Consider the following 24,271-nt stretch of genomic DNA (forward strand, 5'->3'; position numbering starts at 1 on the left):
CCCATCTTGCACTAGAGGGATGCTCTACCTCGTGGACCACTTGGACTCTCCTGGACTCTTTGACCCTGTTTTTCCTCCCTCATGCTTTCTCCCCTCCCTAGCCCTTTCTGCCTAAGGCTGTCACTCTAGCCCCTGGCTTTTCCTTGTACCTGGACAGAATGTCTCAGTCAGGTCCCTCCCTGCTCTTTGCCCTGTGGTCTTTGTACCCATTCTTCATAAACACTGTCAAGAGATCTTCTGCCCCTTGCTCTGTTACCTGAGTCATAATCCAAAGAACTTCCCTAGCCATGCTTTTCATACTCAGAGTATATCTGCCTTTGAAAATTAACCACCTGGCAGTGAACTGAGCGAGCTTCTCCTCCTTGGCAGTCTTAATCTTGCCTTTGACTGTCAGGAGGAGTCTGTGGAATAGAGGGCTAGGGACCCTGATACTCTTGCAAAATGATAGGAACAAGAACAACCAGGAGTCTCTGCACCCTCTACTGGCTTAGATGGGGTAACTGGCCATCTCCAACTGGTCTCTCCTGTAGCATGTTCCCCATGCTCACCCCTCAACCCCAGCACACAGACACACTCACCCAGTCAAGACCTGGGTGTAGCCTATATGAAAGCTCACTGGGTGTCCCTGCTCCTAGGGTTACATCTGTTCTCTGTCTTCCGACCTGGCTCAGCCAAGCTCCAAGCTCCTTCTACCCAATGCCCAACACTTACAGGAATCATTGGGCATGAGCTCACCAAAGGGCAAGAAGTGCACTTTGTCCTCTGGCCCCTGCCCTTAATTACAGAGCATGAATGACACAAAGCAGGGCCTTGCTTGGTCACGGTACTCAAAGAGATGGATGTGCTTTCCCGCCTGGCCAGAGTGGGTTTGCAGCTCCAGTGTGGCAAGAAGAGGCATTTGACAGTCTGTACCACTCACATTAAAGTTTAAATACTTAAATGTTGTCTTTGTGGAGAAGCCAGAAACCCATTGAAGCCAGATGGTTGAGGTTCCCTTACCAAAAAATGCAGAGGCTCTGCTGTCCTTTGTCTTGACTGCTATATAACAGATCTGGGGACGAGATGGGATTCCTCTGTAATAAGATGCCTGGTGTAGAAGGTTGGTTTTTGTTTTTGTTTGTTTGTTTGTTTGTTTTCTTCTAATTACCAGGCAATCAAGATGAGGCCTAGGGCAAAACCGGGAAACCCATGGAGCCTTTCTCCATGGACATGTTCTGGATGGTCTCTCAAATTCTTTAACACTTATATGTTGGGGACCATTTGAGACAGGGGCTCTCTAGAGACCCTGCTGTGTAGACCGTGTTGGCCTTGAACTCTCAGAGATCCTCCTGAGTGCTGGGATTAAAGGTATGTGCTACCATGCCTGGCTATTAATATTTCCATATTCAGGGCCTGGAGAAGGGGCTCAGTGACAGGAGTTCAGATCCCTAGAACCCATGTGACATGTCAGATGGGTATGATGGCCCATGGGCAATTCCAGGCAGGGGCAAAGGATTCCCAGAGCAAACTGGCTAGTGAGACTAGCCCTAATAGCAAGCTCTGGGCTTGTTTGAGAGTCTCCACCTTAACGAATACCGAATACTGTAGAAGACTGAGTATGGTTCCTGAGATCAACACACGTGCCTATACACACATGCCCACACATCCACCCAACACTCACATAGACACAGTGGGCTGGCGGGGAGATGAACTAAAGATTGAGGAACATAGCTTAGTTAGTAAAGAGCTTGCTTTGGAAGCATGAGAGCCTGAGTGTGAGCCGCAGCCTGCACACACAGGTGCCAGCTGTGGTGTGTGCACTTGTCATCTGCGTGGGGAGGTGGAGAGGAGAGTAAACCCTCTCTTGCCAGCTTGTCCAACCTCGCTGGTGAGCTCCAAGCTAACAGGGATCTGTTTCCAAGAAGGTGGATGGCACTCCTGAAGATGACACGCAAGTTTGTCTTCCGGCCTGCACACATGCTCTTACATGTACCATACATGCATCTGCACATGCTTGGACACGCACAGACATGCACGTAAAAAATGAATTCAGCCAAGGGGTCTATGTTTCTTCGGTGAGGTATCAACAATTGACATAGCTTAAACGTGGTTCTTTCTATAGATACTTGTGATAAAAGATGGCCTATGCTGCACACCGAGATAGCAAAGATCTAATGATATGTACCCGTAGGTGACAGGAGTGGAAGCTGTCGAGTAGGATGGGGTCTTCTTCCTAGTCACCAGCTATGTGACCTTGCATAAGTCATCTAACTTCTGGAGCCTCTGTGTGTCCATCTATAAAATGGGAAGAACCATGCTTGCCTTGTAAAAGGGGAGCTTGGAAGCTGACGTGTCAGGATAGTATCAGGCTGAGAGCCCTAGAAGGGTTTTAGGGAAAACATAAACAAAAGTGATGGAAAGATGGGAGCAGGGGGGCCAGGGCAGGGAGCCATTTCCTCCAGGGCACCAGGTGTGGTTTCGGACAATGCTGCCCCCTGGGGTCTCACTGTCCTCACTTGAGGTAGCAGGGTTTCATTAGACAACGTCCTCCTCCACGCCCCACATTCCCCACGTCGGGTAATTACAGCTTGGAATGCCACTGCCCAACAGGCCTTGGACCAGCGTGAGCAGAACAGCACCACCACACAAAACTGGTAAAGTTCTAGACAGAGCACAAGAGACTGGCATCTTAGCTCTAGTCTGCCTTATCTCTGGAAAAGCCTGTCTCTCACTTGCTTTTGTTTGGTTCTGTCCAGGGAACTGGACCTAGAGAGTCATGCATGCTAAGAAAATGCTCTCTCCATTTTACTTTTTCATCTGAGAGGCTCTCTGTGAGCTGCCCAGGCTGGCCTCACGCTCACTGTACAGCCTCGTACTGGACTTGTGAGCGTCCTGTCATGTTCTCCAGAATAGCTGAGTTACAGGCCCGGATCATTGGTTGTTTTCTGAAAGACAGAACAGTGGGAGAAGAAGCCTTCCAGATGTGGACGCTCAGGACCTGAGGCCATGAACCACAGGCGTGGGGACTCACTGGAGACCAGGCTGGCCTCAAACTCGCAGAGATCCACCTGCCTCCGACTCTGAGCACTGGGATAAAGGTGTGCGCCACCACTCAGCTTACATTATTATATGGTTTTTAAACAGGGTCTTAATTTGTAGTCCAGAATGGCTTGGAACTCACTATACAGCCCAGTCTGGCCTTGTCATAATCCTCCTGTCTCAGCTTCCCAAATGCTGGGACTACAGGCATTAGCCACCATGTTCCTGTGTAAGAAGTCATAGCTACCTCCTTCTCCCCATCCTCTCCCCTTTTCTCCCTCTCCTCCCCGCCCCCTTCCTCTGGTTTCTTTTTCCTAAGGCCCTGAAGTTTTACAAATTGTTCTGGGCCTCCCTTTCCTGACCCAAAGCCACAGTGCTCATGGGTAACAAAACCAGTGAGTTCTAAAGTCAGCGTGTTTATCTAGGAAACCAGATTCATCAGCGTACATTCTGCACACATGTTAATTCATGCCATCAGACAGTGTGAGTCTGCTGTGGGCCAGGCTCAGTTTGGGAATAGGGACACACAGTGAGCAGAGGAGATCTCCTGCCCCCACAGGACTCATTCCTCAGCCACACACACGGAGTACATACATGACACACGAGACACTAAAGACAGGTCCCTTGTTGCCTGTGTCCCTCAGACAACTGACATAAAAACTCCAAGTGGGGGTCTAAAGTAGGATTTACACAGACTGGCTACCGCATTCTCTCACATATCACAGGAATAGTCAGTCACAAAAGAGAATGGGGAAGGGTTTCTCCACATTTTCCCGATTCCTCTTCTTGTTTTTAACTGGCCATTTGAATACCTCCATTGTAGCAAGGCATGTTACATTATGTATCACGTTTACCTCCGCATTACAAAGACATAATACATGATATGTCAGAGAAGCTAAAAAAAAAAAAAGAAAAGAAAAGAAAAAAAAAACAGTTTTTTTTTTGTTTTTGTTTTTTTTTTTTTCCCTGAGTTGGTGATTGAACTCAGGGTCTCACGCACGGTAAGAAAGTCCTGTACTGCTGAGCCACACCCCCAGCCTCAGAATAAATTAAGGAAAGTCATGATTCACCCAATGCACAAAGGCCCAAGTGCCCAAGAGTCACGTCAAAACAACTGCCAGAAATTATAACGTGCCTGCAAAAGCCAGGAGCATAATCAGAGGCTGTTTCCATATAATACACTCTAAAAACACCCCAGACAGGCAGGCACATGACAATAGCATGTTAGCACACAGATGCAGGAGCCCGCTCCAGTCTGTGACATTTAACCTCATCGTTACCACAGACAAACTAAGGAGAAAGCTTCAAAGGGAGAGGCTAGGGTTGACGTCTTCCTCATGTACCAGGTCCCTCTTCAATGTCCTTCGAGACCTAAGCTGTATTAGACATTGTGTTGAACTGATGAAAGAAAAATGTCTGTAGCTGGTTGTTTTTTGTTTTTAACTCTTTGGCTCTTTGGAGGGCCCGATACCCAGCTCCCAAATAAATACACGGAGGCTTATTCTTTCTTATGAATGCCTGGCCTTAGCTTGGCTTATTTCCAGCCAACTTTTCTTAATTTAAATTATCCTGTCTACCTTTTGCCTCTGGGCTTTGTATCTTTCTCTATTCTGTATACCTTCCTTTACTTCTTATTCTGTAGCTTGCTGTGTAGCTGGGTGACTGGCCCCTGATGTCCTCTCCCCTCCTTTTCTCTTCCCTCTCCCAAATTTCTCCTTCTATTTATTCTCTCTGGCTGTCAGCCCCTATCCTTTCTCCTGACTCACTATTGGCTGTTCAGCTCTTTATGAGACCAATCGGGTGTTTTAGACAGGCAAAGTAACACCGCTTCACAGAGTTAAACAAATACAACATAAAAGAATGCAGCACATCTTTGCATCATTAAAACAAATGTTCTACAGCATAAACAAATGTAACACACCTGAAAATAATATTCCACAACATCTTTTGTGCTCGAACACCTTTGAGTGCAGAATAAATGCATGCCATGTGGTCTTACACTGTTTTGTTTTTGAAATAGGTTCTCACTATGTATCTCAGACTGGTATCAAATTCTTAATCCTCCTGCCTTCCTAGTACTGGGATTACCTAGTACAGGCCTACACCACCACTCTGGACCTAAAGATGCTGTAATTCAGGCTAGTGGTGGTGTAGCTGTCTAGCATATGTGAAGCCTGGGGCTTGAGAAGGGGAGACCCATACTTATAAAAGGTGATTTTCATGTAATGCTTAAGCTATTCCAGGCCCTATTCTCATGCACAGTTTGTTTCGCTCTTAAAATTGTTTCATGAGTTATAAATATTACTCCTATAGATGAAGAAATGGATATTGAATAAATATAGATTTCATTTTCTTTTAAAAAATATCTTTGTGTCTCTGTACGTGTGTGTGTGTGTGTGTGTGTGTGTGTGTGTGTAGGTGTATGTGTAGATGTATGTGTAGGTGTGCATATAGATGTGTGTGTGTAGGTATGTGTTGGGATGTGTGTGTGTATGTGTGTATGTTGGTGAGTGTGTATAGGTGTGTGTAGATGTGTGTCTGTGTGTTTGTGTAGATATGTAGGTGTGTGTGTGTGTGTGTGTGTGTGTGTAGATGTGTGTCTGTGTGGGTGTGTCTGTGTGTGTAGGTGTGTGTGTGTAGATGTGTGTCTGTGTGTTTGTGTAGGTATGTAGGTGTGTGTATAGGTGTGTGTGTGTGTGTGTGTGTGTGTGTGTGTGTGTGTGTGTGTAGATGTGCACATACCATGGCATGCACTTGGGAATCAGAGGACAACCTCAGGTGTCAATCTGCACCTTCCATATTGATTGAGAGAGGGTCTCTTGTTTGATGCCATGTATACCAAGTTAGGAGAAGACCACAAAGCTTTTGGGGATCCTCCTGTCTCCATTTTCCTTTTCACTAGAAGTGCTAGGATCACAGCTGAGTGCCTATCTGCTTGGTTTTCCTCGAGTGCTGGGGATCTGAACTGGGGTCCTTGGGCTTGCATGGCAAGTGACTTATCCACTGAACCATCTAGGCAGCTCCAAAACATGTCTAGACCCAGATTCATCAAATGTGATTACGTCTGTAAAGTGCTTAGCACAATGCTCACTGTACATGAGGCGTTTAGTAAGTAGTTGTTACTATTTCATCCCTAACTCCTCGAAGCCCCTTACAGGCTCGGTAGCAAAAGGAGAGCAGGGCTGTAGTTCCCTCTGAGTGTGGCCACAGCCTACACCCTGTTAGGAAGTCCCTTTGCTGAACACAGGACTTAGGTCGTACCTTTAGGGCTTTGAGGAGAAGCCCAAATCATGGGCCCCAGCTGTTAAAACAGAATAAAGGAAAGGGCTGGCACAAATCAAAGGGACCCAGCTGGATCCAACTGCATGAGCTGTGAGCTTAGCAGTAACTGGTTGTGACTTAGGGAGGGTCATTGCACCTCTCCAGGTTGGGCCAGATAATCAATTCCATTCACAATTCTGCAATCAACTCACCTGTGGGAATTCTGGCCTCGCCTTCACTGCCATCCCTAGAGAGTTAAGGTGTTTTTTACTACCTATCCCAGGGTTCTGAAATGGAACAGCAGGGCTCACACAGGGCCAGCACTTTGAGGGTTGTGGGTTTCCTGCCTTCTCTTCAGACACATAAGGACATCTGTTTTACTAAACACAGCTGGCACACCATCTTCAGGGTTACCTCTTCTATTCAAAGGATGGAGGAGAAACTTTCATCCTCATCCTCCATCCCCCCTAATTTTTTACTGTGACCCAAAGCCCACCAGTACTGACCAATGTCAGATCCCCTGGGTGCAAAGGGAACTGAGGTGTGAAAGGGCCACTTTGAAGGTGTCATTCAAACGTGGAAGCCCCTCCCCCATCACCACAGCACCCTGGATGCACCTGTCCTTTTTTGTTAGTGATCCTTTCCTAATCCTTTTTCAAATTTCACCTGCCATTGAGAGTCCACTGCTGCTGTCATTTTTGAAGGACAAACCTGTTTTTCTGGTGATAATTGCATTGGCCATCTGTCTCCATTAACCGCCCCCCCCCCAACCCTCCTCCAAATCCCCAAGTGACTGAAACAATAGTGCAATAAAAGACCATATTTTGTCTGATCGAAACAGGCAACATTTTGCCCATGTTTGTTCAACATGAGGATGAACTTAAGGACAAACTAGGAACCAACGGAAAAGCCCTCACTACGTTCGCTGTCCCCGCCAACGACAGAGTTCAGAGCCAGAGAAACAGCTGCTTCTCACTGCTGAAGAAGACCATTTTATTAGGATGGATGGGTTATGTTATTGTTGTCTTAACAAGAAGACATGTGCTAACACCTTTCCTAATGGCTATTCTGAGAGAAAGCCTGTCTCCATCAGGGCTGGAGACAAAACCAGCCGGAGTGGTTCTATGTTCCCTTGGAAGTGTATTATACAGGATATCTCTGAGAGAGTGTGGTTCCAGGGACACCAAGGACACCCCTCCTTCATTTATAATATTCAGGTTATATTGATAATATTTCTGATTGAACTCTGGTAAAACAAATCCGGTAGGAATTTAGGCTGTATCTCCAGAAGATCAAACCTAGAACATGAAGTGGGGGCTGGAGATAATTAATTTGGGGAACATTATCAGGCACTGGTTACGGGTTTGGCAAGACCCAGCAGCTGGTCATGGTGGAGTTTTTGAGGCTGTCTTCTCCCTGTGAGCTTTCAAGACATAACACCATTTCATGGGGTTTATTTTACAATGGTAACAGATTTACCCAGAAGGGTGCTCAAACTATTTAGGCCTCATTATCTCCCTGGGAAGACAGACTCAAAATAATCTCCTGAAAACATTCTCTTAGCAAGAGACTTCTAGAACTTAGAGATGTTGGTGACTTAGACTGAGAACTGGAAAAGCTGACATTCCATTGCGACTGTGCTATGGCTAAAAGGCAAACGAATGGAGAGGAATACAAGGTAAACTTCCTGTGTGGACACCACATACAAAACACACGTAAGACGTCCTAGAAAGGGGAGGATGGGGCGCGCTGGCCAGGGAGCTCAGGAGGGAACTATAGCACTGAGTTTATTTTTTGCCTTCTCTGTTCTAGTCATGGGTCTAAAGAAGCTAGCATCCCAGACATAGCAAGAATTATAGACAAAAAAAAAAAAAAAAAAAAAAAAAAGGCCAAATGACCAGGAGCAGCCTACCAAAACAGCTTTTTTGTAATGACCACTCTCCTCCAGCCAAACACCACAAAAAACCTGTGATCCCACCCATTCTCCACTTAGAACGCTGACTGCTAACAACACCTACGCCAGAGCGATGTCAAAGAAGACAGAACGGAGCCAGGACCTTCAAGCTTGGGCTGGGGAGACGGCTCCGTGGGTAAAGCATTTGCTGTTCAAGTGTAGGGATCTAAGTTCAAATCCCCAGAATCCTCCTAAAGCTGGACAGAGAGATGGAAGCAGAAGGACCCCAGGACCCATTAGAGCCAGCTAGGCTGCATGCACAATGAAAACCAACAAAAGTGACCATCAAGAGCCAGTATCTGAGGTTGTGATGGGAACTCCACATACATTCCTGCATTCACACATGAATACACACACACACACATGAACACACACACACTCACACACATGAACTCACACACACTCACACATGAATACACACACACACACACACACACATGAACACACACACACTCACACACATGAACTCACACACACTCACACATGAATTCACACACACATACATGAATACACACACACATACATGAATACACACACACTCACACACATGAACTCACACACACTCACACATGAATTCACACACACATACATGAAAACACACACACTCACACACATGGATTCACACACTCACACGTGAATACACACACACATACATGAATACACACACACACACATGAACTCACACACACTCACACATGAATACACACACATTCATGAATATACACACACTCACACACATGAACTCACACACACTCACACATGAATACACACACACTCACACACATGAATTCACACACACATACATGAATACACACACACTCACACACATGAACTCACACACACTCACACATGAATTCACACACACACACATGAATACACACACACATACATGAATACACACACACTCACACACATGAACTCACACACACTCACACACATGAACTCACACACACTCACATGAATACACACACACACTCACACACATGAACTCACACACACATACATGAATTCACACATACTCACACACATGAACTCACACACACTCACACATGAATTCACACACACACATACATGAATATACACACACTCACACACATGAACTCACACACACTCACACATGAATTCACACACACACATACATGAATACACACACACTCACACACATGAACTCACACACACATACATGAATTCACACATACTCACACACATGAACTCACACACACTCACACATTAATTCACACACACACACATACATGAATATACACACACTCACACACATGAATTCACACACACTCACACATGAATTCACACACACATACATGAATACACACACACTCACACACATGAATTCACACACTCACACATGAATTCACACACACATACATGAATACACACACACATACATGAATTCACACACACACACATGAATACACACACACTCACACACATGAACTCACACACACTCACACACATGAATTCACACACACTCACACATGAATTCACACACACATACATGAATACACACACACTCACACACATGAACTCACACACACTTACACATGAATTCACACACACATACATGAATACACACACACTCACACACATGAACTCACACACACTTACACATGAATTCACACACACACACATGAATACACACACACTCACACACATGAATTCACACACTCACACATGAATTCACACACACATACATGAATATACACACTCACACTTATGAATTCACACACACTCATACATGAATACACACACTCACACAAATGAATTCACACACACTCACACATATGAATTCACACACACATACATGAATACACACACACATGAATGCACACACATACATGAATACCCACACATACTCACACACATGAATGCACACACACACTCACATACATGAATACACACACACATAAATGCACACACACATAATGAATACACACACACACACACACACACACACACACACACACACACACACTAGTGAGATAAGACTCCCCTCCCCCATTTGGTTTTTCAAGACAGTCCTGGAACTCGCTCTTAGACCAGGCTGAATTCAAACTCATAGATCTGCCTGCTTCTGCCTCCTGGGTGCTAGGATTAAAGGTGTGTGTCACCACTGTCCTTCAAGACAGGACATTTCAAACCTAAGTAATGAACTTCCTTTCCCAGAAGTCATGGGGATCCTCTCCCACACAGGGGGTGCTCTCTCACACAGGGGGTCCTTTCCCCACACAGGGGTCCTCTCTTACACAGGGGGTCCTCTCTCACATAAGGGGATGCTCTCTCACACAGGGGGTCATCTCACACAGGGGTCCTCTCCCACACAGGGGTCCTCTCTCCCACACAGGGGGTCATCTCACACAGGGGGTGCTCTCTCCCACACAGGGGGTCCTCTCTCACACATAGGGGTCCTCTCTCACACACAAGGGGGTCCTCTCCCACACAGGAGGTGGTCTCTCACACAGGGGTCCTCTTCACACAGGGGTCCTCTCTCCCACACAGGGGGTCCTCTCTCACACATAGGGGTCCTCTCTCACACACAAGGGGGTCCTCTCCCACACAGGGGTCCTCTCACACACAGGTGGTCATCTCACACAGGGGGTGCTCTCTCCCACACAGGGGGTCCTCTCTCACACAGGGGTCCTCTCTCTCACACAGGGGGTGCTCTCTCACACAGGGGTCCTCTCTCACACAGGGGGTGCTCTCTCACACAGGGGTCCTCTCTCACACATAGGGGTCCTCTCTCACACACAGGGAGTCATCTCACACAGGGGGTGCTCTCTCACACAGGGGTCCTCTCTCACACAGGGGGTCCTCTCACACACAGGGGGTCATCTCACACAGGGGGTGCTCTCTCACACAGGGGTCCTCTCTCACACAGGGGTCCTCTCTCACACAGGGGTCCTCTCTCACACAGGGGTCCTCTCTCTCACACAGGGGGTCCTCTCTCACACAGGGGGTCCTCTCTCACACAGGGGGTCCTCTCATACACAGGGGTCCTCTCTCACACAGGGGGCCCTCTCCCACACAGGGGTCCTCTCTCACACAGGGGGTCCTCTCTCACACACAAGGGGGTCCTCTCTCCCACACAGGGGTCCTCTCTCCCACACAGGGGGTGCTCTCTCATACAGGGGGTCCTCTCTCACACAGGGGGTCCTCTCTCACACACAAGGGGGTCCTCTCTCCCACACAGGGGTCCTCTCTCCCACACAGGGGGTGCTCTCTCACACAGGGGGTCTTCTCTCACACAGGGGGTCCTCTCTCACACAGGGGGTCCTCTCTCACACACAAGGGGGTCCTCTCTCCCACACAGGGGTCCTCTCTCCCACACAGGGGGTGCTCTCTCACACAGGGGGTCTTCTCTCACACAGGGGGTCCTCTCATACACAGGGGTCCTCTCTCACACAGGGGGTCCTCTCTCACACACAAGGGGGTCCTCTCTCCCACACAGGGGTCCTCTCTCCCACACAGGGGGTGCTCTCTCACACAGGGGGTCTTCTCTCACACAGGGGGTCCTCTCATACACAGGGGTCCTCTCTCACACAGGGGGTCCTCTCTCACACACAGGGGTCCTCTCTCACACACAAGGGGGTCCTCTCTCCCACACAGGGGGTGCTCTCTCACACAGGGGGTCTTCTCTCACACAGGGGGTCCTCTCTCACACACAGGGGTCCTCTGTCACATAGGGGGTCCTCTCCCACACAGGGGTCCTCTCTCACACACAGGGGGTGCTCTCCCACACAGGGGTCCTCTGTCACACAGGGAGTCCTCTCTCTCACATGGTGTCCTCTCTCTCACACACAAGGGGGTCCTCTCCCACACAGGGGTCCTCTCACACACAGGTGGTCATCTCACACAGGGGGTGCTCTCTCCCACACAGGGGGTCCTCTCTCACACAGGGGTCCTCTCTCTCACACAGGGGGTGCTCTCTCACACAGGGGTCCTCTCTCTCACACAGGGGGTGCTCTCTCACACAGGGGTCCTCTCTCACACAGGGGGTGCTCTCCCACACAGGGGTCCTCTCTCACACAGGGGGTGCTCTCTCACACAGGGGGTCCTCTCTCACACATAGGGGTCCTCTCTCACACACAAGGGGGTCCTCTCCCACACAGGGGTCCTCTCACACACAGGGGGTCATCTCACACAGGGGTCCTCTCTCACACATAGGGGTCCTCTCTCACACACAGGGGGTCATCTCACACAGGGGGTCCTCTCTCACACAGGGGTCCTCTCTCACACAGGGGGTCCTCTCCCACACAGGGGTCCTCTCTCACACAGGGGGTCCTCTCTCACACAGGGGGTCTTCTCTCACACAGGGGGTCCTCTCTCACACAGGGGGTCTTCTCTCCCACACAAGGGGGTCCTCTCTCCCACACAGGGGTCCTCTCTCCCACACAGGGGGTGCTCTCTCACACAGGGGGTCTTCTCTCACACAGGGGGTCCTCTCATACACAGGGGTCCTCTCTCACACAGGGGGTGCTCTCTCACACAGGGGGTCCTCTCTCACACACAAGGGGGTCCTCTCTCCCACACAGGGGGTGCTCTCTCACACAGGGGGTCCTCTCTCACACAGGGGGTCCTCTCTCACACAGGGGGTCTTCTCTCACACAGGGGGTCCTCTCTCACACACAGGGGGTGCTCTCCCACACAGGGGGTCCTCTCTCACACAGGGGTCCTCTCTCACACACAGGGGGTGCTCTCCCACACAGGGGGTGCTCTCCCACACAGGGGGTGCTCTGTCACACAGGGAGTCCTCTCTCTCACACGGTGTCCTCTCACACACAGGGGGTCATCTCACACAGGGGGTCCTTTCTCTCACACAGGGGTCCTCTCTCCCACACAGGGGTTGCTCTCCCACACAGGGGCTGCCCTCCTGTCCTTTTGCAGTTGAACCAAGTGTCTTCTCCAGATGTCAACAGAGCCAGGAAGGGAACTTGACCTCTGATCTTTTTGTAGTAACATTTCTTCCCCATTCTCTGCCATAATGATATCAGAAAAAGCCATTTGAAACAGGAGTGTTAAATAAGAATGAAGCCTTTAGAGTATAACAGGGAAATGCCCAAGTACCAGGGTACTTGGGGTAAATCATTCATTACCCCAAGAACCAGGAAAGTCTTGATGTAAGGAGGCAATGGACAATACATGTGGAGAAAGGGAGAATTAGGGAAGATGTCGGTCAAATAATCAAAATTTTACCGAAAATGGAGGAATTCAAGACATCTATTGTACAATACAGTAATTATAGTGAATTACAATGGAATGTGTATTTGAAAGTTGTTGAGAGGAGAGTTTGCGGGAGAAAAGTATATGAGTGGCGCATGTATCATTTCACTTAATTTAGTCATTTAGCAGAATATACATGTTTCAACCTATCACTGTACATGCATCTTTATTTGTCAGTTTAAAAAACAGATGCCAGTACCCAGATAAAAGGCAATAGCCACAAAAAAAAAAGGTGTTTCGCTGTTGGAAACACATGAAAAAATAGTAAAGAAGTAGACAATACAAAGAGCCAAATGGAAACTTTTTAAATAAAAAGTACAATAGTTAAAAGAAAAAGTTTTGTGGATGGGTCTAAAAGCACAGTGGGGTAGAGGTACAGAGAAGGAACCAGTGAGCAGAGAATAGAAATAAGAAAAATCACCTAAACTGGACAATGGGGGAGAAAACGGCTGAAAAAACATCATCAGAGCTTTATAGACACAGTAACAGAGAAGGGGGGGGGGCTTAAAAACTGATGAAGAGACAAGGACAAGAGGGGAGGGGTTGGCCTGAATGATGAAGTGTTTGCCAGCTGCTGCACTCGGGAGACAGAAACAGGAGGATCCCGGGGGTTTGCTAATCCTGTCAAATCAGTGAGCTTTAAGTTTGGTGAAAGACCCAGTATCAAAAAATAAGATGGAAGTGGCTGGAAAGATGACTCAGTGGTTTAGAACGCTGGTTGCTCCTCCAGAGGACCTGAGTTCAGTTCCCAGCCTTCACATCAGGGGGCTCACAACCGTCTGTAACCCCAGCTCCCGGGCATCTGACACCTTCTTTTGTACTCTGTGGCTGTCTGTATTAGTGTGCACACACTCACACACAGGCACACATAATTAAAAAGATAAAATAAATATGAAGAAGCAGCCTGGTTTACAAGAGCTAGTTCCAGAACAGCCTCCAAAGCCACAGAGAAACCCTGTCTCGGAAAAAAAAAATTAATTAATTAATATGAAGAAGAAGAGGCAAAGGAGGCGGTGGCAGCAGCGGACCCCGCTCTACTTTGAATGTAAAATGTCCCCCACGAGATAATGTGTTTAAGTATTTGGTCTCCAGCTAGTGTGCTGTTTTAGGAAGTAATGCAACTTTGTGGGGTGAGGCCTGACTGGAAGACGTAGGTCTCTTTGGGGAAGGCCTTCCTGGTGCACTGAGGTGTGCGCTCCACACACTCCCACCACTACAGTGGTGCCCACCGCTGTGCCTTCCGGGCACCACTGAGGTCTGTCACTCAAACCATCAGCCCAAATTGAGCTCTCCTCTTGAAAACCTGCCCTGTGCTGGTGATAGTCACAGGGATGAGAATAGCAACAAGTGCAAAGTCACACAGCCTTCATCCAAAGAGATCTGTGCCAACATTGACCAGAATTAACATTCTGAAGATTAAATTCAAAGAAAAATATCTAGAAAGCAGCCAGAAAGCAATGGTGCTTCATCTCTATGCAAAAACAAATTGAATGACAATCTGCTTGTCACCCGAACCCACTGGAGGCCAGAAAGAAAGGACACAAACTTCTTCAAGTGCTGAAAGTTTTCCCCAGACTCTAATCCCCATGAAAACATCCTTCAGGAAAGGCATCAAAATATTCCCAGATAAAGAAAACTCAGAGACTTTGTCACCAGCAGCCACGCCCAAAGAATGGCTTTAATAGTTTGCTAAATGTGAAAAGGGGGAAAAAAACTTCAAAGGAAACTTGAAGCTTCAGAAAGGAAGAAAGAACACAGCGAGCAACAATAACGTAGATACACAAGTCTCTTCCAGAACTTTCTAAATTATGTTTCACAGTGAAAGTAAGTATCAGTGAACAACCTGGCATGGCTCTAAACAAAGGAAGAAATAAATGACTGAGATAATTATGAATGAGAGAGAGAGAGAGAGAGGGAAGAAAGAGTGAGAGCATTGATGTAGAAACTGATAAAATCATATCAGTAGACTGTTATGTTTATATAATAATCCTAAAACCTTGTAAGAATCTGTACAGACATACCATCAAAATACCAGAGGCAGGTTAGCAAGACAGCTGTCAGTCAGTGTGAGTGCTGGCTGCCACGCCTGGTGACCAGAGTTGGAGTGCCTGGAAGCCACCCACCCCACTCCATGGTGGAAGAAGAATCAACTCCTACAAGTCACGCCATGGCACATGTGCTCCCAATAAAAAGTCAATAAATAAATATTCATAATATAAATAATATAGAGAAATTGAAATATAGTTCTAAAAAGTACAGCCGTAAAGTAACCCATGGGGAAGGAGGAAAAAGGGAAAAACAGAAAGCAAAGCTGTGGTAGTTTGAGTGTAATTGGCCCCCATAATCCCATAGGTAGCAGCACTATCAGGAGGCGTGGCCTCGTTGAAGTCGGTGTGACCTTGTTGGAGGAAGTGTGTCATTGTGGGGGCTGGCTTTGAGGTCTCTTTCGCTCAAGAGACCACCTAGTATGACAGTCCATTTTCCCATTGCCTTCTGAGCAAGATGTAGCTGGCACCATGTCTCCCTGCATGCCGCCATGGGCCCTGCCACGATGAGAATGAACTGAACCTTTGAAGGTGTCAGCCAGCACCAATTAAATGCTTCATTTCTAAGAGTTGCCGTGGTCATGGTGTCCCTTTACAGCATTAGAAACCCTAACTTAGACAAAAGCTTAAAACAGGAGACTTAGGTCTGATGTATCAATATTTGGTCTAATTCATCAATCTTTTAACTGAGATTGCTAAAGTAGATTAAAAACATGACTGGCCTTTAGACTGTTTTAAAGCTATTACCCAGACAGCTGCCACCTTCCAATGTGCTCAATAAGCTATTTTTTAAAAAAATCCCAAATCCAAACAATAAAAAGAAACCACTGGAGAAAAAGTAAAGTAATACAATGATAAAAAGACCAATACGATGAAGATGTAGTGTTTCTAAATGAATTTTTCTGAACAGCAGACCTGAAAAATGTGTGAAGCCAACTGGGAAGAGAAATACATAAACCCTTAATTGTAGTTGGGAGACTTTGAAGTTTTTGATGACCGGGCCTCAATAACTGACTGAACAACTAGACAGTAAATCACCAGGATAGAGAATAATGAATCCCACCACCAACCAACATGATCTAACTGACATTAATCCAACATCTACAGTAGAATGCTCTTTGTTTTCAAGTGGTCACGGAATATATCAATATAGATTGTGGTCTCTTTGAGGTCTCTTTGAGGGCCTCAGCAAATATAAAACTATTGAAATCTTAAAGTCTATTCTTCAGCTATCACAGAATCTAGCTAGAAGTCAATAATAGAAACACAATAAATATCTTCACAAACTAAATAATAACACACTCCCAGGTAATCCAGGATTAAAGAAGGAAGCCACAAGGAAAATTAAGAATGCATTGAGCTGAATTAAATTAAAATATAATGTGTCAAAATCTGTGGAGAAGAGCTAAAGAAACAGCGAATGGATTGTGCAGATTTCATGAAAAACTTAGAAAACTTAAGTCAGCAATCTAAGTGTACTCTTCAAGAACCTGGGAAAGGCAGGGCAAAACAAACTCAGAGCAAGAAGAGGGGAAGGTGAAGCCAGAAACCAACAAAACATAAAACAAAAAATATAGAGAAAAACTTAATGAAATAGAGAGCTGTTTCTTCAAAGAGGTCAATAAAACTGACAAATCTCCAGCAACGTTGACAGATGAAAAAAGCAAGAGACTCACATATTATCAATATCAGGAATGAAACGGAGAATATTACTGAGGCCCTGAAGACATCAACAAGATAAAGGGACTGTGTGACATTTATACAAGAACCACAAGCCACTTAGTATGCAATAATTTAAATATCCCATCAACTATTAAGCAAATTGAATTGTGAAATGAATTAATTAAATCATTTCTAAGAAATAAAGTTTTGCTGTAAAATTCAACAAAACTTATAAAGCAGACCAGGGCTGGAGAGTTGGCTCAATAAGTAAGAATACTGACTACTATTCCAGAGGACCCCTCCCCCACCCCCAACACAGGCTCTCAACCATCTGTAGGTTTAGGGGATCAAATACCCACTTCTGGCTCTGATGATACCAGGCATGCATATGATACACACTCAGACACTAAAGCAAAATACCCATACTCATTAGATATATACATGAATTAACACTATTTCAAAACAATCCCAGGAAACAGAAGAGGGATGCTTCTTAAGTCATTTATGAAGGTGGTACTGGCCCCCGAATGAAAGGCAGCACATAAAAAGAAATCTGCACCCCAATATCTGTCATGAACATACATGCAAGTGCCCTCTATGAAGTGTTAGTAAAATTCAGCACTGTCAAGTGAGTCATACACCTTAACCAAGCGGTTTATCCAGAGATGCAATGCTAATTTGGTCTTAGAAAACTCGTGATACACAATGCTAATAAGCTAAGTAAAAGACCACATGGTCCTATCAACTCGTTTGGAAAAAAACATTTGGTAAAATGCAGTACCCATTTGCGACGAGAACAAAACAAAGCTCCTGGAAAAATAGGAACTGCATCAACCGGATGACAAACTGCATCTCCCAGAATCCACACACAGCCAGCATCGCGCTACTGGGTTGAGGCTGTGCTAGATGTTCTCACTGATGCAGTAAGAAAGCAAGAAGAGGAAGCAACAGGGGCATATCTAGAAAGGACAAGATAAATTTAAGCCAATCTCCGCATAACATGATTACATAGTTGTTTATATAAACAGTCCCAAGGAACTGACTGAAAAAGAAAAAAGAAAAGAAAATAACAAAAGGGGCTGGAGAGATGGCTCAGGGGTTAAGAGCACTGGCTGCTCTTCCAGAGGTCCTGAGTTCAATTCCCAGCAACCACATGGTGGCTCACAACCATCTGTCATGAGATCTGGTGCTCTCTTCTGGTGTGCAGATATACATGGAAGCAGAATGTTGTATACATAATAAATAAATAAAATCTTAAAAAAAAGAAATCATTAAAAAAAAATAGCAACAGAACACAGAATGAATAGGTGTGCCCAGTGGTGACACAGGGCATGAGATGGAGGCGTGGGACCTGTATTATGGTCCTATACACCAGCAACGAATACAGGAACACCAAAAGGAAAACGTAAAACCATTTACAACGATGCAAAACGTGTTCCCAGTGAAAGACCTACTGCGGCCTACTGCGGCCATCGTGTGCAGTGTTTGTGAGACACTGATGGAAGAAATCAGAGAGGACAGTGACAAATGAAGTAAGAGGTGACAGATCCACATCCATAGACCGGAAGCCTGGACGTAGAGATCACACCGACCCACTCTCCCACACACCGACCCACTCTCCCACACACCAACTCTCCCACACACCAACTCTCCCACACACTGACTGACTCTCCCTCACACCGACTCTCCCACACACCGACTCTCCCACACACTGACTCTCCCACACACCGACTGACTCTCCCACACACTGACTCTCCCACACACCGACTGACTCTCCCACACACCAACTCTCCCACACACTGACCAACTCTCCCACACACCGACTCTCCCACACACCGACTCTCCCACACACTGACTCTCCCACACACCGACTGACTCTCCCACACACTGACTCTCCCACACACCGACTGACTCTCCCACACACCAACTCTCCCACACACTGACCAACTCTCCCACACACTGACTCTCCCACACACTGACTCTCCCACACACTGACCAACTCTCCCACACACCAACTCTCCCACACACTGACTCTCCCACACACTGACCAACTCTCCCACACACCAACTCTCCCCCACACACTGACTCTCCCACACACTGACTGACTCTCCCACACAACGACTGACTCTCCTACACACCAACTCTCCCACACACTAACTCTCCCACACTGATATACATTTAATGTTCTAGCAATGGCCCTAGAAAGATTTTTAAATGTACCAATAAATAATCTTTTTTTCTAAAATTGACTATGGAAAAGTGTGCTCGTTTGCTTTTTGTTGCTGTGATTTAAAAAAAAAAAATCCACCAACTCAAAACACCCCAAGGAGGAAAAGGTTTATTTTATTTATTTCAGTTTACAGGTTATGATATCCATGGAGCGTGGACAGGTAGGCAAGGCAGGACTATGGAGGAGTCCTGCTGACAGTCTTACTGTCTTGCTCGGGCTCCTATTCAGTCAGCTTTCATAGGAATACCTGCTCAGGGATGGCACTTCTACCAACCACAGTTAAGAAAATGCCCCACAGACACGCCCAGAAGTCAGTTGGAGGCAGTTCTGTAAAGTTCTTTCTTCACCAGGGTCAGCCACCAAAGAAGCAGCTGCATTTTGTTTAATTTTTATTACATAGTGTGTGTGTGTGCACAGCTTGCTTGAGTTACAGTGGGGTTATACCCTAACAATCTCCTTTGTAATTGAAATTATTATACATTAAATTGTGTTTGTACGCCTAATACAGCTAGCCTCAACAGTTTACAATGCAGTTCATGAGGACTGGTGTGTGGGCTGTCAGAGTGTGGCTGTGGCCTACAGCTCTTGCCACAGCCCACCATGGTGACTTGCTGCATGTTGCTAGCCTGGGAAAAGAGAAGAATTTACAATCTGAAGGACAGTTTCTTCTGAATGTGCATCAATTTTCTACCATGATAGAGCTTAGAAATTGTAAATTGAGTCATTGTTAGAAACAGACTAGACAGACATGCACATTGCATCCTGGGATCAGTAGCAGCAACTCTGCTTCCCACTTATGGTTCTCTGGAGCAGTAATAACCTGGGTTGTTTCTTCTTCTTCTTCTTCTTCTTCTTCTTCTTCTTCTTCTTCTTCTTCTTCTTCTTCTTCTTCTTCTTCTTCTTCCTCCTCCTCCTCCTCCTCCTCCTCCTCCTCCTCCTCCTCCTCCCCCCTCCTCTCTCTCATAGTCTCATCAAAACATGAGGTAGCCATGTGTCAGAGCCAAAGTCTGCCCAGTAATGTAATGTAGACCATGTCCACCGCCCTCCAAGGAGATATGACCACAGGAAAGAGGACTTGGCAATTTGTGGCAGCTTGGCATGTGCTCCAAGAAGTGGGCCGGGAAGCTCAGGGACTTTGCTGAGGCCGTGGCCCCTGAGAGACTGCCACCAGCTTTCAGAAGCATTTGGAGTTTGGAGCCCTCTCACTCCCCTCCTCCTTCCAGGTCTCAGAATTGTGTGGCTTCCAATTTGATTTGCCAATAGTCCTCAAAAATAAAACAAACAGAAAACCGCAACAACAAAAACAATAAATTTAAAAACTGTCAAAGTAATCATCATATAAACACAGAGATGAAAAAATAAAATGACATAATGAAAATTACCCAAGCCTGATATGGTGACACACACGTTGATCCTAGTACCTGGGGGCTGGAGCTAACAAGACGGCAAGCACAAGGGCAGCCTGGGCTACACAGCAAGATTCTGTCACCCACAGTCCAATTAGTACTGGTTCCAGTTTTGGTTGATACAACACAAAAAAACACAGCTCTTTTCCCACCTAAGTTGTATTTTCCTAACTTTTTCAGGATAAAGTTAAAACATGTCAAAACAAAAAACAAAACCTCACTGCCAGGGCTAGTGAGGGCTTAGAGGAAAGAGCACTGGCTTCTCTTCCACAGGACCTGATATCTGTTCCTGGCACTCATGTCCCGTGACCGCCTGAACTCCAGCTGCGGTCGCTCTTATGCATCCTCTCCTGGCCTCAGCAGGCACCTATGCATGCATGACGCGCACACACAGACATGAATATATACATAAATAAAAATAAAATCTAAAAAAACCTTATTGTCATAACGCACAAACAGGGCGTTAGCCTGACAGATCCGCTACCAGAGTTCAGCTGCAAAGAACGCCTTCCCTGGCCCACGGTATACCTGAATGTGAAGAATTTTTTTTTTTAAGTATATGTGCTGCAGAAGCAAGCAGGGGATTTTTTTTTTAAATTAAAATGTATCATACTGTGCAACCTTATCTACCACCCCACAGCAATCCTGAGCATCCTTCCGGGTCAATGAGTGTTCCTTCACAATACTCTAGTGGCTGGATAATTTGCCATTGTGTTGTTGCAGCACAACTCATTCAACCTACCGCTCAAGAAGAAACACCTAAATGCTCCCAAATAGCTTTTCTTGCTACAAACAATGTAAATGTCTGTTGTAAACAATGTCACAGTAAAACTCCTGTGGTAAAATCTTTGTCCACATTCTCAGTTCTTTCCTTAGTTTACACTCCTAGGCGGGAATAGCCTGGTGCCCATCTTTAGACAGCGGTTGTTCAGTTGTCCTACAGTTTATTCGTTCCCAGCAGCTGGGTAGGGATGTGTCCATTTCCCAACCTATTCACACACCCCAATACACACGCTGTCTCCATCATGTGGGCATTGTTCCAGTCTTCAAGGTGCTGACAGACAGTTTCTGGTGACCAAGGAGATGGCTTAGGCAGATGGCCTTTGCCATGGAAACTGGCACTTTAGATGTGGTATCTGAGAAGGGAGATAAATGGTGCGCCCCTTCCCCTGTTTTGAGATGGGGTCTCACATAGCCCAGGTTGGCCTCAAACTTACTATGTATCTGAAGATGACTTTGAACTTTTAATAGTTTCGCTTCTATCTCAATAGGGTGGGGATTACAGGCATGCGCCACAGTGCCTGATTTCACGAGGTGCTGAGGGTAAAACCCAGGAGCTGGTGCTTACTAGACAAGCACTGTAGCAACTGAGCTATATACATGCCTAGTCTCAGTGTGGCCTTTCTGATGGAGATGGGTACCCCCTAACAGACAGTGTCTTTTATGAGCATTTGTTATGATAAAACTCTTGGGGGTCCTTGTGTGGATTCCATGGCCGTCGAGGGTGACTGAGGCAGAGGGACAAACTTGCTAGGCAGACAGAGCCTAGTGAGAAGTTTTATTAGAAACTGGAGGGAGGGGAATGAAAGAGAAAAGAGGTAAAGAGACCCAGAGACAGACAGGACAGAATGGAAGAGGGAGACAGGAAAAGTCCTGTCTGACCCAAAGGAACAGCAGGAAAGAGAACGAGAGGATTAAGTGGGTTGGGGAGGTCTGTCTTCTAAAGGGTCCTTTGCAGCTGCCTGCAGACTACGCAACCATGGAACACCGGGCTTACCAGGGTACTGCCTGAGTGCATTCTGCCAGGTGACAGGGGCAGGTCAGCATAATGCTTGAATCCTTACAGCATTGAGCTGTTGGGGAAGGAGTGATTCCTAAATACGGCTGAGTCCAAGTTTGAGTGGTATCAACCCAGGGGGACAAACACAGATTTTGGTCTTCTAGGTGTGGCTAGCAATACCTATAGACCATTGCTGTTTAAGAAGCCCCATGGCTTAAGAGACCCATGGCTGCCACCCTCCATATGCTGGGAGCTACCCAACGTTGTACAGCAAGGGGGCACTTAGTCCGTGTTTGTCCTGAAACTGGGAAAATGAGTCTTGAGTCTCAACACTGCAGCGGGGATAGCCAAGGATGCGATGGGTGACCTCGTCCCTTCCTGCCTTCTCGGGATGTTCTGCTCTGAATCACTTCCAAGCTAACAGGAGTGGACAGCTAGAGAATGTCCAATGAGAAGAAAAACCACAAATTCCCAGGACATGGTTGCTTACGTTTATCATTGTTAAACATAAGATAATCCTACTATGTGCCAGATGATGACCACTGTGGTCCAGGCACGAGTGAATGGGTATTGCTTCTACTAACCTCAGCAATGGGGTCTATAAGCTGAATGAAATATGGCATCGTCTTCATTTTGCTGACTGGTAAACCAAGGCACAGAGTTCAAGAGATTGCCCAAGCCCACAGCTACTAAGTAGAGAACCTGGGAATCTCACCTGTGGGCTTTGGCCCTAGAGCCCATGTCCTCAGCACAGTGCAAACTGCTCATGTGCTAACCACAGTGACTTCTCCACAGGTTACTAAGCAGTGAGCGGCTATTTGGCGCCATGCTGGGAACTCACATAATCCTCTCTACCCCTAGTGAGAATGCCCTAGGTTACACAGGAGTAAACTAAGGTCCTGGCAGCTTCAGGAGTTTTCTGGGGCCAAGACATCCCTGATAGTAATTGTTCCCACACCGTTTCTCCAGTGGCTACACAGCCCCATCAGCCCTGACCACAGGACTCAGAAGACAATGTATGTGCACACGGTCCCCAGGATCCCTGGCAAGTGACGCCCCTCCCACTGCTCCCTGGCCTATCTTCTAATTAAACGTTTTGTCAGGGCAAGTGGGTTTTTGTCCTCTATACAGAACTCCTCCTTCCTACAGAAGAAAGCAATTTCCTCCCTGTCAAAGTTGCCAATATCTTTTCATTGTTGCTTCCTGGAGCAAGGGCCCTGGCGACAGCATCAACGGTGTTTTTTTGTTCCAGCCTCCATGGCCCTCCCACCCACACCAGCCTTTCGAAGCCTTTACCTTACCTTCAGGTAATGAGTGTTTGGGGTTTCAAAGCGAGCAGAATTGTTTACTTTCCAAAAGGAGACGCTTTTAGGCTTTGACTAGATTCAGGGTGCCCATCCATATCTGGGGCTGAGGGATCCTAGCTATGTCTCAGGCCCTTAGCAAGTCTGGTAAGTTATTTCTTTTTGTACATAATCATTTGAAATGACATAAACATATAAAATGGTGTTAAAAGTACAATTCTCACATGTCCTATCAACTCTCAATGACACACACCTTTCCAGACTTTTCTTCATTTGTTTGCATTCATTTATGGAAATGCAGACATACAGATTTTTGAAGATGTACACGTTATACTCAGAGAAAATAACGAGGCACATAGCTCTGTGGTTTGAGCTT

Source organism: Cricetulus griseus, chromosome 3 (assembly GCF_003668045.3).
Source record: "Cricetulus griseus strain 17A/GY chromosome 3, alternate assembly CriGri-PICRH-1.0, whole genome shotgun sequence".
Lineage (NCBI taxonomy): Eukaryota > Metazoa > Chordata > Mammalia > Rodentia > Cricetidae > Cricetulus > Cricetulus griseus.